The following is a 14,955-nucleotide window of genomic DNA, read 5'->3' on the forward strand; positions in this document are numbered from 1 at the left end:
GTGTTAGCTCTTCTCTAAATGTTTGATAGAATTCGCCTGTGAAGCCATCTGGTCCTGGGCTTTTGTTTGTTGGAAGATTTTAAATCACAGTTTCAATTTCAGTGCTTGTGATTGGTCTGTTCCTATTTTCTATTTCTTCCTGATTCAGTCTTGGCAGGTTGTGCATTTCTAAGAATTTGTCCATTTCTTCCAGGTTGTCCATTTTATTGGCATAGAGTTGCTTGTAGTAATCTGTCATGATCTTTTGTATTTCTGCAGTGTCAGTTGTTACTTCTCCTTTTTCATTTCGAATTCTGTTGATTGAGTCTTCTCGAACCCTTTTTTCTTGATGAGTCTGGCTAATGGTTTATCAATTTTCTTTATCTTCTCAAAGAACCAGCTTCTAGTTTTATTGATCTTTGCTATCGTTTCCTTCATTTCTTTTTCATTTATTTCTGATCTGATCTTTATGATTTCTCTCCTTCTGCTAACTTTGGGGTTTTTTTGTTCTTCTTTCTCTAATTGCTTTAGGTGCAAGGTTAGGTTGTTTATTCGAGATGTTTCCTGTTTCTTAAGGTAGGATTGTATTGTTATAAACTTCCCTCCTACAACTGCTTTTGATGCATCCCATAGGTTTTGGGTCGTTGTGTCTCCATTGTCATTTGTTTCTAGGTATTTTTTGATTTCCTCTTTGATTTCTTCAGTGATCACTTCGTTATTAAGTAGTGTATTGTTTAGCCTCCATGTGTTTGTATTTTTTACAGATCTTTTCCTGTAATATCTAGTCTCATAGCGTTGTGGTCGGAAAAGATACTTGATACAATTTCAATTTTCTTAAATTTACCAAGGCTTGATTTGTGACCCAAGATATGATCTATCCTGGAGAATGTTCCATGAGCACTTGAGAAAAATGTGTATTCTATTGTTTTTGGATGGAATATCCTATAAATATCAATTAAGTCCATCTTGTTTAATGTATCATTTAAAGCTTGTGTTTCCTTTTTTATTTTCATTTTGGATGATATGTCCATTGGTGAAAGTGGGCTGTTAAAGTCCCCTACTATGAATGTGTTACTGTCGATTTCCCCTTTTATGGCTGTTAGTATTTGCCTTATGTATTGACGTGCTCCTATGTTGGGTGCATAAATATTTACCATTATATATATTTACCATTATATCCTCTTCCTGGATTGATCCCTTGATCATTATGTAGTGTCCTTCTTTGTCTCTTGTAATAGTCTTTAACTATTTTGTTTGATACGAGAATTGCTACTCAAGCTTTCTTTTGGTTTTCCTTTGTATGGAATATCTTTTTCCATCCCCTCACTTTCAGTCTGTATGTGTCTCTAGGTCTGAAGTGGGTCTCTTGTAGACAGCATATGTATGGGTCTTGTTTTTGTATCTATTCAGCCAGTCTGTGTCTTTTGGTGGAGCATTTAATAGATTTACATTTAAGGTAATTATAGATATGTATGTTCCTATTCCCATTTTCTTAATTGTTTTGGGTTTGTTATTGTAGGTCTTTCCCTTCTCTTGTGTTTCTTGCCTAGAGAAGATTCTTTAGCATTTGTTGTAAAGCTGGTTTGGTGCTGCTGAACTCTCTCAGCTTTTGCTTGTCTGTAAAGGTTTTAATTTCTCCATCAAATCTGAATGAGATCCTTGCTTGGTAGAGTAATCTTGGTTGTAGGTTTTTCTCCTTCATCACTTTAAATATGTCCTGCCACTCCCTTCTGGCTTGCAGAGTTTCTGCTGAAAGATCAGCTGTTAACCTTCTGGGGATTCCCTTGTGTGTTATTTGTTGTTTTTCCTTTGCTGCTTTTAATATGTTTTCTTTGTGTTTAATTTTTGACAGTTGAATTAATATGTGTCTTGGCGTGTTTCTCCTTGGGTTTATCTTGTATGGGACTGTCTGTGATTCCTGGACTTGATTAACTATTTCCTTTCCCATATTAGGGAAGTTTTCAACTATAATCTCTTCAAATATTTTCTCAGTCCCTTTCATTTTCTCTTCGTCTTCTGGAACCCCAATAATTCGAATGTTGGTGTGTTTAATGTTGTCCCAGAGGTCTCTGAGACTGTCTGGTGTGTTTAATGTTGTCCCAGAGGTCTCTGAGACTGTCCTCAGTTCTTTTCTTTCTTTTTTCTTTTTTCTGCTCTGCAGTAGTTACTTCCACTATTTTATCTTCCAGGACACTTATCTGTTCTTCTGCCTCAGTTATTCTGCTATTGATCCCTTGTAGAGTTTTTTTTTTTTTTTTTTTTTTTTTTTTTTTTTTTTTTTGCGGTACGCAGGCCTCTCACTGTTGTGGCCTCTCCCGTTGCGGAGCACAGGCTCTGGACGTGCAGGCTCAGTGGACATGGCTCATGGGCCCAGCCACTCTGTGGCATGTGGGATCTTCCCGGACCGGGGCACGAACCCGTGTCCCCTGCATCAGCAGGCGGACTCTCAACCACTGCACCACCAGGGAAGCCCCCTTCTAGAGTATTTTTAATTTCTTTTAATGTGTTATTTTTTTTTTTTTTTTTTTTTTTTTTGGTATGCGGGCCTCTCACTGTTGTGGCCTCCCCCGTTGCGGAGCACAGGCTCCGGACGCGCAGGCTCCGGACGCGCAGGCTCAGCGGCCATGGCTCACGGGCCCAGCCGCTCCGCGGCATATGGGATCCTCCCAGACCGGGGCACGAACCCGTATCCCCTGCATCGGCAGGCGGACTCTCAACCACTTGCGCCACCAGGGAGGCCCTAATGTGTTATTCATCGTTGCTTGTTTCATCTTTAGTTCTTCTAGGTCCTTGTTAAATGTTTCTTCCATTTTCTCTATTCTATTTCCAAGATTTTGGATCATCTTTACTATTTCTTTTTCAGGTAGACTGCCTATTTCCTCTTCATTTGTTAGGTCTGGTGGGTTTTTATTTTGCTCCTTCATCTGCTGTGTCTTTTTCTGTCTTCTCATTTTGCTTATCTTACTGTGTTTGGGGGTCTCCTGTTTCTTTTTTTGCGGTACGCGGGCCTCTCACTGTTGTGGCGTCTCTCGTTGCAGAGCACAGGCTCTGGACGCGCAGGCTCAGCGGCCATGGCTCACGGGCTCAGCCGGTCTGCGGCATGTGGGATGTTTCCGGACCAGGGCACGAACCCGTGTCTACTGCATCAGCAGGCGGACTCTCAACCACTGCGCCACCAGGGAAGCCCTTGGGTCTCCTTTTTGCAGGCTGCCGGTTCGTAGTTCCCGTTGTTTTTGGTGTCTGTCCCTAGTGGCTAAAGTTGGTTCAGTGGGTTTTTTAGGCTTCCTGGTGGAGGGGACTAGTGCCTGTGTTCTGCTGGATGAGGCTGGATCTTGTCTTTCTGGTGGGCAGGTCCACGTCTGGTGGTGTGTTTTGGGGTGTCTGTGGACTTACTATGATTTTAGCCAGCCTCTCTGCTAATGGGTGGGGCTGTGTTCCTGTCTTGCTAGTTGTTTGGCATAGGGAGTCCAGCACTGTAGCTTGCTGGTCGTTGAGTGAAGCCGGGTGTTGGTGTTGAGATGGAGATCTCTGGGAGATTTTCGTCGTTTGATATTACGTGGAGCTGGGAGGTCTCTTGTTGACCAGTGTCCTGACGTTGGCTCTCCCTCCTCAGAGACACAACACTGACTCCTGACTGCAGCACCAAGAGCCTTTCATCCACACGGCTCAGAATAAAGGGGAGAAAAAGTAGAAAGAAAGAAAGAAAGGATAAAACAAAATAAAATAATGTAAGGTAAAATACAATAATTAAAATAAAAAAATAATTTTTAAGAAAAAACAAAAAAACCCGGACGGATAGAATCCTAGGAATAATGGTGAAAGCAAAGCTATACAGACAAAATCTCACACAGAAGCATACACGTACACACTCACAAAAAGAGGAAAAGCGGAAAAAATCATAAATCTTGCTCTCAAAGTCCACCTCCTCAATTTGGGATGATTCGTTGTCTATTCAGGTATTCCACAGATGCAGGGTACATCAAGTTGATTGTGGAGATTTAATCTGCTGCTCCTGAGGCTGCTGGGAGAGATTTCCCTTTCTGTTCTTTGTTGGCACAGCTCCTGGGGTTCAGCTTTGGATTTGTCCCTGCCTCTGCGTGTAGGTCACCGGAGGGTGAGGGCGTCTGTTCTTCCTTCAGGCAGGACGGGGTTAAAGGAGCCACTGATTCCGGGGCTCTGGCTCACTCAGGCCGGGGGGAGGGAGGGGTATGGAGTGCGGACCGAGCCTGCACCGGCAGAGGCCAGCGTGATGTTGCACCAGCCTGAGGTGCGCCGTGCGTTCTCCCGGGGAAGTTGTCCCTGGATCCCGGGACCTTGGCAGTGGCGGGCTGCACAGGCTCCCCGGACGGGAGGTGTGGAGAGTGACCTGCACTCGCACACGGGCTTCTTGGTGGCGGCAGCAGCAGCCCCAGCGTCCCACGCCCGTCTCTGGGGTCCGCGCTGTCAGACGCGCCTCGCGCCCGTCTCTGGAGCTCCTTTAAGCAGCGCTCTTAATTCCCTCTCCTTGCGCACCAGGAAACAAAGAGGGAAGAAAAAGTCTCTTGCAGGTCCAGACTTTTCCGTGGACTCCCTCCCGGCTAGCCGTGGTGCACTAACCCCTTCAGGCTGTGTTCACGCATCCAGTCTTCTCCCTGCGCTCCAACCCGAAGCCGGAGCCTCAGCTCCCAGCCCTGCCCACCCCGGCGGCCGAGCAGAGAAGCCTCTCGGGCTGGTGAGTGCCGGTCGGCACCGATCTTCTGTGCGGGAATCTCTCCGCTTTGCCCTCTGCACCCCTGTTGCTGCGCTCTCCTCTGCGGTGCTAAGGCTCCCCGCCTCCGCCACCCGCAGTCTCCGCCCGCGAAGGGGCTCCTAGTGTGTGGAAACTTTTCCTCTTTCACGGCTCCCTCCCACTGGTGCAGGTCCCGTCCCTATTCTTTTGTCTCTGTTTTTTCTGTTTTCTTTTGCCCTACCCAGGTACGTGGGGAGTTTCTTGCCTTTTGGGAGGTCTGAGGTCTTCTGCCAGCGTTCAGTAGGTGTTCTGTAGGGGTGGTTCCACGTGTAGATGTATTTCTGATATATCTGTGGGGAGGAAGGTGATGTCCGCGTCTTACTCTTCCGCCATCTTCCCCCTCGCTCCTGCATATGCTTCTTGGCTGTTTGTATATCATCTTTGGAGAATCACTATCATTTTTTTATCTTGAAAAAAAAATTTTTTTTTTGCTCACAAAATCTTTATTAATCACCGTGATGTTCTCAGTGCTGGAATAAAAAGATGAATTAAGACACATGGCCCCTACCCATATGTTGCTCAGTGTTATGGGGAAGACATAAATAAACCAGCAATTATTGTGTGTTAGAGGCACTTAATGTTATTACCAATATTGATGTAGTATTAACTTACTCGTAAGTTAACTTTGTCACATGTGTAAAAATTTCAGAAATTAACAGTAAGTGAGATTTTCCCCCCACATAACTCTTTTTTGAATAACTGGGTCAAAGTTTGGGCAACCCTCACTGGGGTTAAAGCAGAGTTTGGTTTACCAGTTTTTTCTTGGTACTTAAGTTTACCTGTTCTCTCTGATCTGGGAAGAATTCTTTAGGGAACATGTATCTAGTAGGCTGGTTAAGGAAGAACAATATTTAGTACTGTGTTCTGGCAGATACTCTTTTTTTATGTCACATATATTAATTTAACTGCTGTTTTTTTTCCCTAAGAAAAATCTCCTTTTCACAATTTACCCTTTTAGTATTCCAAAATTAGTTCTAAAATATTAGTTCCTACTTGTCTATGTTTATGTACAGTGAAATCGCCTTAGGGAAAGGACTCTAAATGCATTGTTCTGGATACTGAGAGAGAAGAAAAGAGCTTTGATCCATCAGCCTTTGTTATATGATAAAACCAACTGAAAAGTTAATAATACCAGTTTAAATAATGATTTAGGGCAGACAGTATGGTACTGTAGAATAAGGCAGCAGAAATTGTTGCAGTCTAGTGAGAACTAGGAAGTATGGTGCTTGAGCTAGGCCAGGAGGAATGGTGAAAAGTGAACATTTTCAGCAAGGCTTGAGGGAGAGAACATTGGCTCGTTTATGCTGCAGAAAAAAAAGTTTATCTCTAAAACGAAGAGTCCTTGTAGGAGATTCCATCCATGCCCTATAGTGGTAACTCAGGGGCCTTTTTGCAGGGAACCTTGATGCCAGGCTAAGGAATTTGACATCTACCTCGTAGACCTGTTCTTTTTCAAAGTGTGCTCTATAGCCCACCTAAATCAAACCTAAAGGGATTGTTAAAATTCAGATTCCCAATTATCATATCAGGCTGATTGAATTGGAATCTCTGTGGGCAGGGCCTTGTAATGTGCATTTTATGCCCCCCCCCCCCGCTTCCCCCCCGTCTTGATATGGGTCGGGAAATTTGCAAATCCCTGTTGTGTTTGAGAAATATTTTAAGTAGGAGAGGGATGTTATATATAGATTTTGTTTTAAAAAAGGTTAGTTTCGGGATAGAATATAGGATTGATGATTGGAGTGTGGTGAAACCCAGTTAGGAAGGATATCAGATGTATCCATATTATAGAGGCCGGAATAGTGGTGGTAGTGAAAAGGAAACAACATAAGATAACGCAAAGGGACAATTTTGTTCTCTTTATGGTTATCATAACAGCTTAATTTTTTTGGTATACTGTGTTACAATTTGTCTATGGTTAGGCATAGTTCACTGTGAATAGATTAAGTATTTTCTATCCTTAAATTTATAAACATGTCTAGTACAGTGCTTTCACAGGGTATATACTTGACAGAAAGTACTGAATTGTATGGAAGATCCGATAAAACCTGGCTTATCAGGTGCTTGGGAGAGGATTCAGTTAAGATAGGAAATAGATGGGATCTAGTGTGGGCCTGAGGAGAATGAAGAGAAGGATGAGACAGTATTTAGTAATTTGATGGTGCCTGGAGTTGGGATTAGTGAGGAAATGTTATTGGAAATATGTTTAGGAAAGGCTAAAATCTTAAAACTTTAATTTTGTGCCCCTTCCTGGAAACCTTGATTTTAAAATCATAAGATATACTGTTTGATATAGTAAAACAAACAACATATTTTTTGAGTCTTGGGTTGTGGTTTTCATTCTTTCAAATTAATTTGAACATTTAGTCCTTTTCCTGTGTTTGCACTCCTTGTTTTCATTGCATTGATAGCATACTATCACTAATTGGTTAATGCCTTATTGTATTAGCTTCTCAGTTGACACCTTCCCTCAGAGTCCACCTGGCTACATTTTACTGTATGATTTAGTCTGTTTTTGTGAGGTCTGATTAAATTTTATCTTTTAATTTAAAAGGTGGTATTTCAGAATCTTTATTTTAATTTATATTTTTCTCTTTGTCCTTCACCTTTGACTTTTTTTCTTATCTGTTTAGTTTCTGTTATTGGCTTTCCTCTTTTAAAGATTTCTTTTTGTTGTTCCCATGTCAGGAAATTAATTCAGATTTTTTTTTCACCTTAATTAGTGTATGTCTGGCCATTTTCCTTATCTTTTCCTTGTTTTGACTCTGTAGTATTTTAACAGAATTATTCTAGTTCATTGCCTTTCTGTTCAGAAATCTTGAATCTTTGCAGATTTGGAATATCTGCCTATCTCAACCTGTTTTTAATCTAGTTTTATAGCCAGCATTTTTTTGTGTGTTTTGAATTTAGTTTGTCTTATCAATTAGCATTTGTCCATTTTTATTGTTACAATCCACAAAAAATGCACACTTAAAATGTTGTCTGGCGTCAAATTTGGAAATAACTTAGGTTTTCTGGCAAAGTCAAGTAGTTTTAAAATTCTTTTTGCAACAATTAAAGGCATACCTAGGGACTTCCCTGGTGGTCCAGTGGTTAAGACTCTCCATTGGTCCAGTGGTTAATGGACTCTCACTTCCGTTGCAGGGCATGTGGGTTTGATCCCTGGTTGGGGAACTAAGATCCTGCATGCCCCGCAGCCAAAAAAAAAAAGGCATACCTAAAGTGGAGGTGGGCGGTCCGGGGTATAGCTTTTGACCTCCTCTCAATCCTGCTAAATGCCATTCCCTTGAAGTTTAAAACTCTGTCTGCTGTTCTGAAATTTGGGACTCTGGCCACATATATTATGGGATTCTAGGGTTAGAAGGGAGCATTCCAATTCAGGTATCTTTGTGTTGGATTTCTGAATCCCCTCTACAGTTAATCAGTTGGTTGTCCAGCTTGTGAGTGAATTTATTCAGGATGTGACATAGGATGTGACTGGCATATTCTATCTACCAGAAGCTGTGAGCTGTTTCAGGGATCCTTTTATAGTGTCATTGAGCTTGCCAGCTCAATTTTTAACATATGTTTTACAAGGAAGGTATTACTAGGTTATTCTTCATGATGAGAATTTATAAAGCTTTAGACAGAAAGCACCATAAATCATACAGTCATTTCTTCACATCAAATAACTCTTTCTGTAATATTGAAAGTTCACCTAAGCCTTTTCCTGAATACTTCTGGGGTAGGGAGCTAAATTTTTCTCTGCAAAATAGCCCTATCTATTTTTAACTATAGAATTCTAATGTCGTTGGGATCTTGAATTATTTTGTGAAGCCTTACCTGGATAAGAATCAGCGTTGCTTTATCTTGTTTGCAGTCAGAATAGTTATTGGTTCACAGTGTTTATGGTTAAAACATTTTCATAAGTTGGTTGATGGTGTTGTTTAGATCTTCTGTGTCATTACTGATTTTCCATTGTCAATTTTTGAGAGATGTTGAAATCTCTAACTGTAATTATGGATTTATCAGTTTCTCTTTGGAATTTCTATCACTTTTTGCTTCATGTATTTTGAAGTTCTGTTTTTAGGTGCATAAAATAATTCTGAACATATGGAATATAGTGAGAATGTATATAATGTAATAGTCACATAGTTAATTTTTACTGTTCTGCTGTAATCCTCTAGAAGTTTTATTGCTCTTTGGTTTTTCTTCTCTGCATGGGTCGTATTTTCCTACTTTTTTGCATACCTAGTTAATTTTGATTGGATGCTAGATATTGTGAATTGTACCTTGTTGATAAAATTTTACCTTGGGGGTGGGTATTTTTGTACTATAAATATTCTTGAGCGTTGTTCTTGGAATTTGGTTAAGTTACTTGCAGATAGTTTGATCCTTGATCCTTTCAAGGCTTGTTTTTAAGCTTTTTTTTAGGTGGAACCAGAGCAGCCTTTAGGGGTTAATTTTTCTGCATTACTGGAGGCAAGAACCTTTTGACGACTCTATCTGATGCCTCGTGAATTACGAGGTTTCTCACACTAGGTGGTGGGAATAGGAATTGTTCTGCTGCCTCTGAGTTATAGGGATTGTTTTTTTTGTTCCTTTCTGGGGATTCTTTCTCCATCCTGGGGTAATTTCCTCATAAACGTGTGCTGATCATTCAGTACTCAGCTGAAGATTTGAAAAAGACCATCTATAAATACGGCGTTCTTTCTCTGTGCGGCTCTGTCATCTCTAGTACTCTGCCCTGAGAAGTCCAGCTGCCTTATCTTCGCGACTCTGTCTTCTCAACTCAGGGAGACGACTGGGCTTTGTCTTGGTTCTCCCTCCTTGTGCTGTGGCCTGAAGATTATCTCCAGACAGCAAGCTGGGGCAATTGTAGGGCTTAGCTCATTTGTTCCTCCATGCACGGATCACTCTTCTGTGGTGTCTGTTGCCCAGTATATCTGAAAACCATTGTTTTGTCCAGTTTTTGTTTCAGTTGGGAGAGTAAGTCTCCCAACTGAAACAAAAATGAAACAAAATGTAATTATTCCATTTTGTCTGGAAGCAGAATCAGATTATATTCTAAACCTACACTGTCCTATATAGCAGCCACTTAGCTGTTGTGACAGTTTAAAAAACAGTTCTTTAGTTATACTAAGCTACTTCTTAAGTGCTCAGTAGCCACATGTGGATAATAGCTACCTTACTGTAGATATAAAAGATTTCCATCATTGCATTAAAAAGTTCTACTGGACAGTGCTATAACAACTAAAGAACTTAGATTTGTTCCTGAAAGCTGTGGGAGCATAGAAAGATGACTTCAGTGTTTTCATCTGAGGTTTTGATTTTAAAACATTGAGCTGGATAGGGTTATGAACAGATCACTGGAGCTCACCACTGTAGACTTAAAAAACAACTCCCCCAAATCAGTGTTAGTGAATTGGGTTCAAGAAGGTGTTCCATAGTGTTCATGTAGTAAAAGGTTTCCGTTATTTAAAAAAGAGAAGATAATTTAACTATTTTTCTTCCTCTAAAGTGAGGCAATTTGAGATGTCAAATGACTACTGGACCAAATCACGTGCCATACCAGTTAATAATTCTGCCAAATCCTTTCTGCCATGAGGGTTTTAAATTGTTTTAATACTCAGTCACGTATTTTATTAATTCTTAGTCGTATTGTTTTAGTTCTCTCAATTCCTCATATATCCATTCAATGGATCATTGGTTGGGGACAAGGAACATTAAGAAAATTAGGTTGCTATTGAAATACTAGGTAATGAGGAACATAAAAATACTAATGATTCCAAATATCTGGTTCATGATTATTATTATCCTTCTCTGTAAATTGTCTTTGTTCTCTTAATATCCTCCATATCAACAGGATGTAGGTAATTATCCAAAAAGCAATGTTAGCAGGAGAATACATAGTGATATACAGTATGGCCTTTTATTTTTAGAGAATAAAGACTAACTACACTTGCTGTGTGTTATTTGAAGTGTTTGCAAATACCAGTCTAAAGCCACCCTTAGTTTATCATTTAGTAACAGAACGCTAAAAATTTTTTTTTGTAAAAGATACAAGAATTGCAAATAACCAAGTCACGTTTACACCTTTGTCCTTGCATAATATATTCAATTTTAGCCTATGTTTTTAACATTCATGAGTTTATAAACAAGAGAGGTCATTTAAAAGATATATTGCCAAACTGTGTTTATTACATTATTTAAATAGAGCAAGATGTAGCCTTTGTTAGTGGGAAGTCAAAATTTCTCTTTGTATGTTTTATTAAAATGAACTTTATAGTATAATCTTTGAGAATATGTTTATTTTTAAAATTTCTTGAAATCTTTTAATCACATTTCTTAACTGATTAGAAAAAAGTCCCAGTTTGGGCTTCCCTGGTGGCGCAGTGGTTGAGAGTCCGCCTGCCGATGCAGGGGACACGGGTTTGTGCCCTGGTCCGGGAAGATCCCACATGCCGTGGAGCGGCTGAGCCCGTGAGCCATGGGCGCTGAGCCTGCGCATCCGGAACCTGTGCTCCGCAACGGGAGAGGCCACAACAGTGAGAGGCCCGCGTACCGCAAAAAAAAAAGAGTCCCAGTTCATCAAGGCAAAAAAGGTTAAAGTATCTTTAATCCCGGTTGTGGATCAGAATTTGTCGGGAGGCTTTTTAAAAATACACATTCCTGGGCAGTGTCTGCAGTTATTGAGTCAGTCTGAATGAAGCAGGCCATCTAGGTGATTCTAATACTAATCCATGGATAAGAGTAGTGCTGTCTTTGAATACTACTTATGTGAGGTTTATAGTTGTCCAATGAAAATACATGTGCCAGTAAACTTAAGTAATGCTGTGTTAAGCAAGTTTCTTGACATTGGTAGTTTTCAGTCTTAAGACACTAATGTAAATTTGGGGATGACTGTCCAGGAGGGTATTAAAGCAAACCTGTTAATGCATTCTGGTACAGTGGAACACCAGTTTGGGAAATTTGGATCTAGCTTCATATCGATTTATTCAATTAACCTTTGTTCAGCCGTGAATCAATTTAATTGTGCCTAATAGACAGCCTGTTTTATCGTATTGGTAATAATTTAATGAGAGACCGTCATGGCTTTGCTAAAATATGAAAATAACAGAATATTACAGAAGTGCTGTGTAACCACAAAACACTCTACAAAATCTCCCCTGCATAATTATTAAGATAAATGGTGTTTGGCATTCTCTTTTAATTCTTACTAGAATGTGAAATGAGGCATGACTTGAGTTTATGAATGTGTTGTGGTTTATATATCATCCATTTAATAATGTACGGTCAGTGTTTGGTTTTTTAGTTATAATAGTACTTGACTGGTGGAGCTTACTTACTTTGTATAAACTGTTGATACATCCAAGCGTATCAGGAAGTATTTTTCATAGTTGTAGGTTGACCAAAGACATAAAAGTTAAAGAAACTCTGAAACTTAACCATTCAGATGTTCAGTTAACAGCTTAGCTTGAGTAATGTTCATACTTTTAAAATTGCGATATTTAACAGTCGATTTCCATTTTTCATTTTTCTGCAGACTGGTTGTAATCCTTTTCCCAAACTGGAAACACAGATTTTGTCTTTTTTTTCACCGCCCACTCCCCTGGTATACATGTTTAGCTATCACTGGTCTCTCAGTATAGTCGTGCTTAGTTATTTAAAGTGATGCAATGAACTTTAAAATAATTACTGGGTCACGTGGTCAAAATACCTCTCTCTGTGTCACCATTTTTAGTGACCAATGCATATATATTATAATATTCCCTTATTTTAAATTAAAATGCACATTTTCCTGTCATACTGTGAAATTATTTGTGCTAGATATTTTAAAGAAAAGTTTACAGGTTTGTGGAATCCAGATGATCAGGGGCTAATGGTGGTTTAGGACATAGCTGCTTGAATATTTAATTAGAGAACTAATAATTTCCTTGAAACTTTAGTTTGTTGTCTGGACCTGTTGATTTTTTGAGGCATGTATTTGCTTTTTGGTTTACTACTAAAATAAATTGTGTTAAAGTTTAAAGGAACATATTCTAAGTGCTGCTTATTCAGTAATTTAAAAAGAACGGACCTGGGTTAGGAAGCTCTGCCAAGAGAAAAAATGGTGCTGTCTTCTTAAGAGGGTTCTCTAATTTCAAATTCATTTCTCTTTGATTTGAGCTTATTCTTTTTTTTTGAATTTTTTATACAGCAATTTTTTATTAGTTATATATTTTATGCATATTAGTGTATATATGTCAAACCCAATGAGTAGCATTCATACTCATGAATTTCGCCTAATGAAAAGATTTTTAAGAAGTTTAGACTTCAACATATGTCTGCAAAAAAGTATATTGGGCACAGGTTTTGTAAAACTAAAAACAAGCTTTAAAAAGGACAGTTTAAATTGTCTAAAACAGTTAATTCATCTATGCTCATTTGCTAAGTGATACATAAGATCTTTTTATGGTATTGTCATTTCTGTTCTTAGCTGAATCCAGATTATTATTCCCATGTGTTTATGTATCTAGGAGATTTCTTACTATCGTTTCAAGACATACTTTACATCTTTAATTTTGGGGTGTAATTTTGGTGCTGTAATTCAGTGATGTAAAAAAGGTCCAAGTATCCTTTGTTAAATGCACAGTGCTTGGCATATAGCAGGGCCTCAGAAGTTACTCGCTGAAGTGATTGAGGAAAGAGGAATATTTTCTTAAATGAAGATAGCCTAAACAATTCTTCATTTGGAAAAGTTGGAGAATGGGGATATTTAGATCAGTGGATTGGATTATGGAAGGATTATTGTTCAGGCCCTACGTCAGACTTTTGACATCAGTAGAAGTATATTCTCCCAGTCTTTATATGTGCCTTGATAATGCTGTTGGAGATTGAATCTAAGCTGGATGGATATGACTTAGAGTCAGCATAGTTACCCTCACCACAGGAAGAATAAGGTGTATGTATATATTGGGGTTGATCAGCATCAGTTTAATGCTGCTACTATTAATAATGCTTTCTAAAGTGATATCACTTACGAAAACCAACTGTACATATTTTACTTATTTTATACTTAATATTATATATATAATACCCATTTAATATATACATATATATACACACACATATATATACATACAGTCTTTAGCTAAGATTTCTCATGCTGTAAATTCATAGACTGATATGCGGGCTGAGGTTTTTTTTTGTTAGGCTGTCTTTACAGAGGAGGTAGTACAATGCTTTATAGCATATATGTTCACTTAAAACATTTAAGATTAACTTTAAAATTGAGCTTGGTGTGTAGAGAATCCAGGCAGGACTCTTGTAGCTCCAGTTTCTATGCAGTAAAGATTTCCTGACCCTCACAAAACTCTTACTGGTCATCCATTCTCCCCTTCGTTTCACTCTTCCTGACCCACTCACTGTTTGTTACTGCCAGTACCTGTTCTTCTGTCTCCTTCCCCCAAAAGGTTTTACATCTTGTGGTTAATATGTTGATTTCTGTTATGGCCCAATTTCAGTGATCATTCTTTTTGGTAAGTAAAAAGAAGCTAAAATTGTCTCTGGATGCCATGGACTTAGTAGCGGAAGTAGGGATGCTGCTGGTTAAGTAGAAAGAATACTAGATTGGGAATCAATAGACTAAGCTTCTATTTCTCATTGCTAGTAACTAGCTATGTAATCTTATGAAAGGCCATCTTGGTTAAAATGAGGCCATGGGACAAGTTTATTTCCAAGGTCACTCCCAACTCTAGTGTGCTTTTTATGATTCATTCATTGTACATTTATTAGGCGCTGGCTTATGTGCCAACACTGGTTTAAAGATACGGAGATAAATAAGTTTTTGGCCTTGAATGAGACCCAGTGAATGGTGACAATTTAATGTGATAAGTGCTATAATAGGAGAATGTGCAAAGTGCTTTTTGAACAAACTGAGGGCTGGGAATTAAGGAAGGCTTCCTCTCCGAGGTCATATTTGAGTCAATTCTTAAAGAGTAAATAGTTTAGTGAATTCCCTGGTGGCACAGTGGTTAAGAATCTGCCTGCCAATGCAGGGGACATGGGTTCAAGCCCTGGTCCGGGAAGATCCCGCATACAGCGGAGCCACTAAGCCTGTGCACCACAACTACTGAGCCTGCGCTCTAGAGCCCAGGAGCCACAACTACTGAGCCTGTGTGCCACAACTACTGAAGCCTGCGAGCCTAGAGCCCGTGCTCCGCAACAAGAGAAGCCACTGCAGTGGGAAG

General features: G+C 39.5%; 1 protein-coding gene across 2 annotated transcripts in view; it reads left to right on the forward strand.

The window, feature by feature from the left end:
• MSL2 (MSL complex subunit 2) overlaps positions 1 to 14,955 on the forward strand; it is a 38,422-nt gene that overhangs the window by 9,134 nt on the left and 14,333 nt on the right. The window contains exon 1 of one of the 2 annotated variants that reach the window (XM_060099644.1): positions 4,627 to 4,690. The exons of the other annotated variant lie outside the window; for it this stretch is intronic. The gene's annotated coding sequence lies outside the window, so the exon portion shown is untranslated. Of the gene's footprint in view, positions 1 to 4,626; positions 4,691 to 14,955 lie in introns of those variants that run through there. 2 annotated transcript variants of the gene reach the window in all.

The sequence above is a fragment of the Mesoplodon densirostris genome, chromosome 5 (assembly GCF_025265405.1).
Source record: "Mesoplodon densirostris isolate mMesDen1 chromosome 5, mMesDen1 primary haplotype, whole genome shotgun sequence".
Classification (NCBI taxonomy): domain Eukaryota; kingdom Metazoa; phylum Chordata; class Mammalia; order Artiodactyla; family Ziphiidae; genus Mesoplodon; species Mesoplodon densirostris.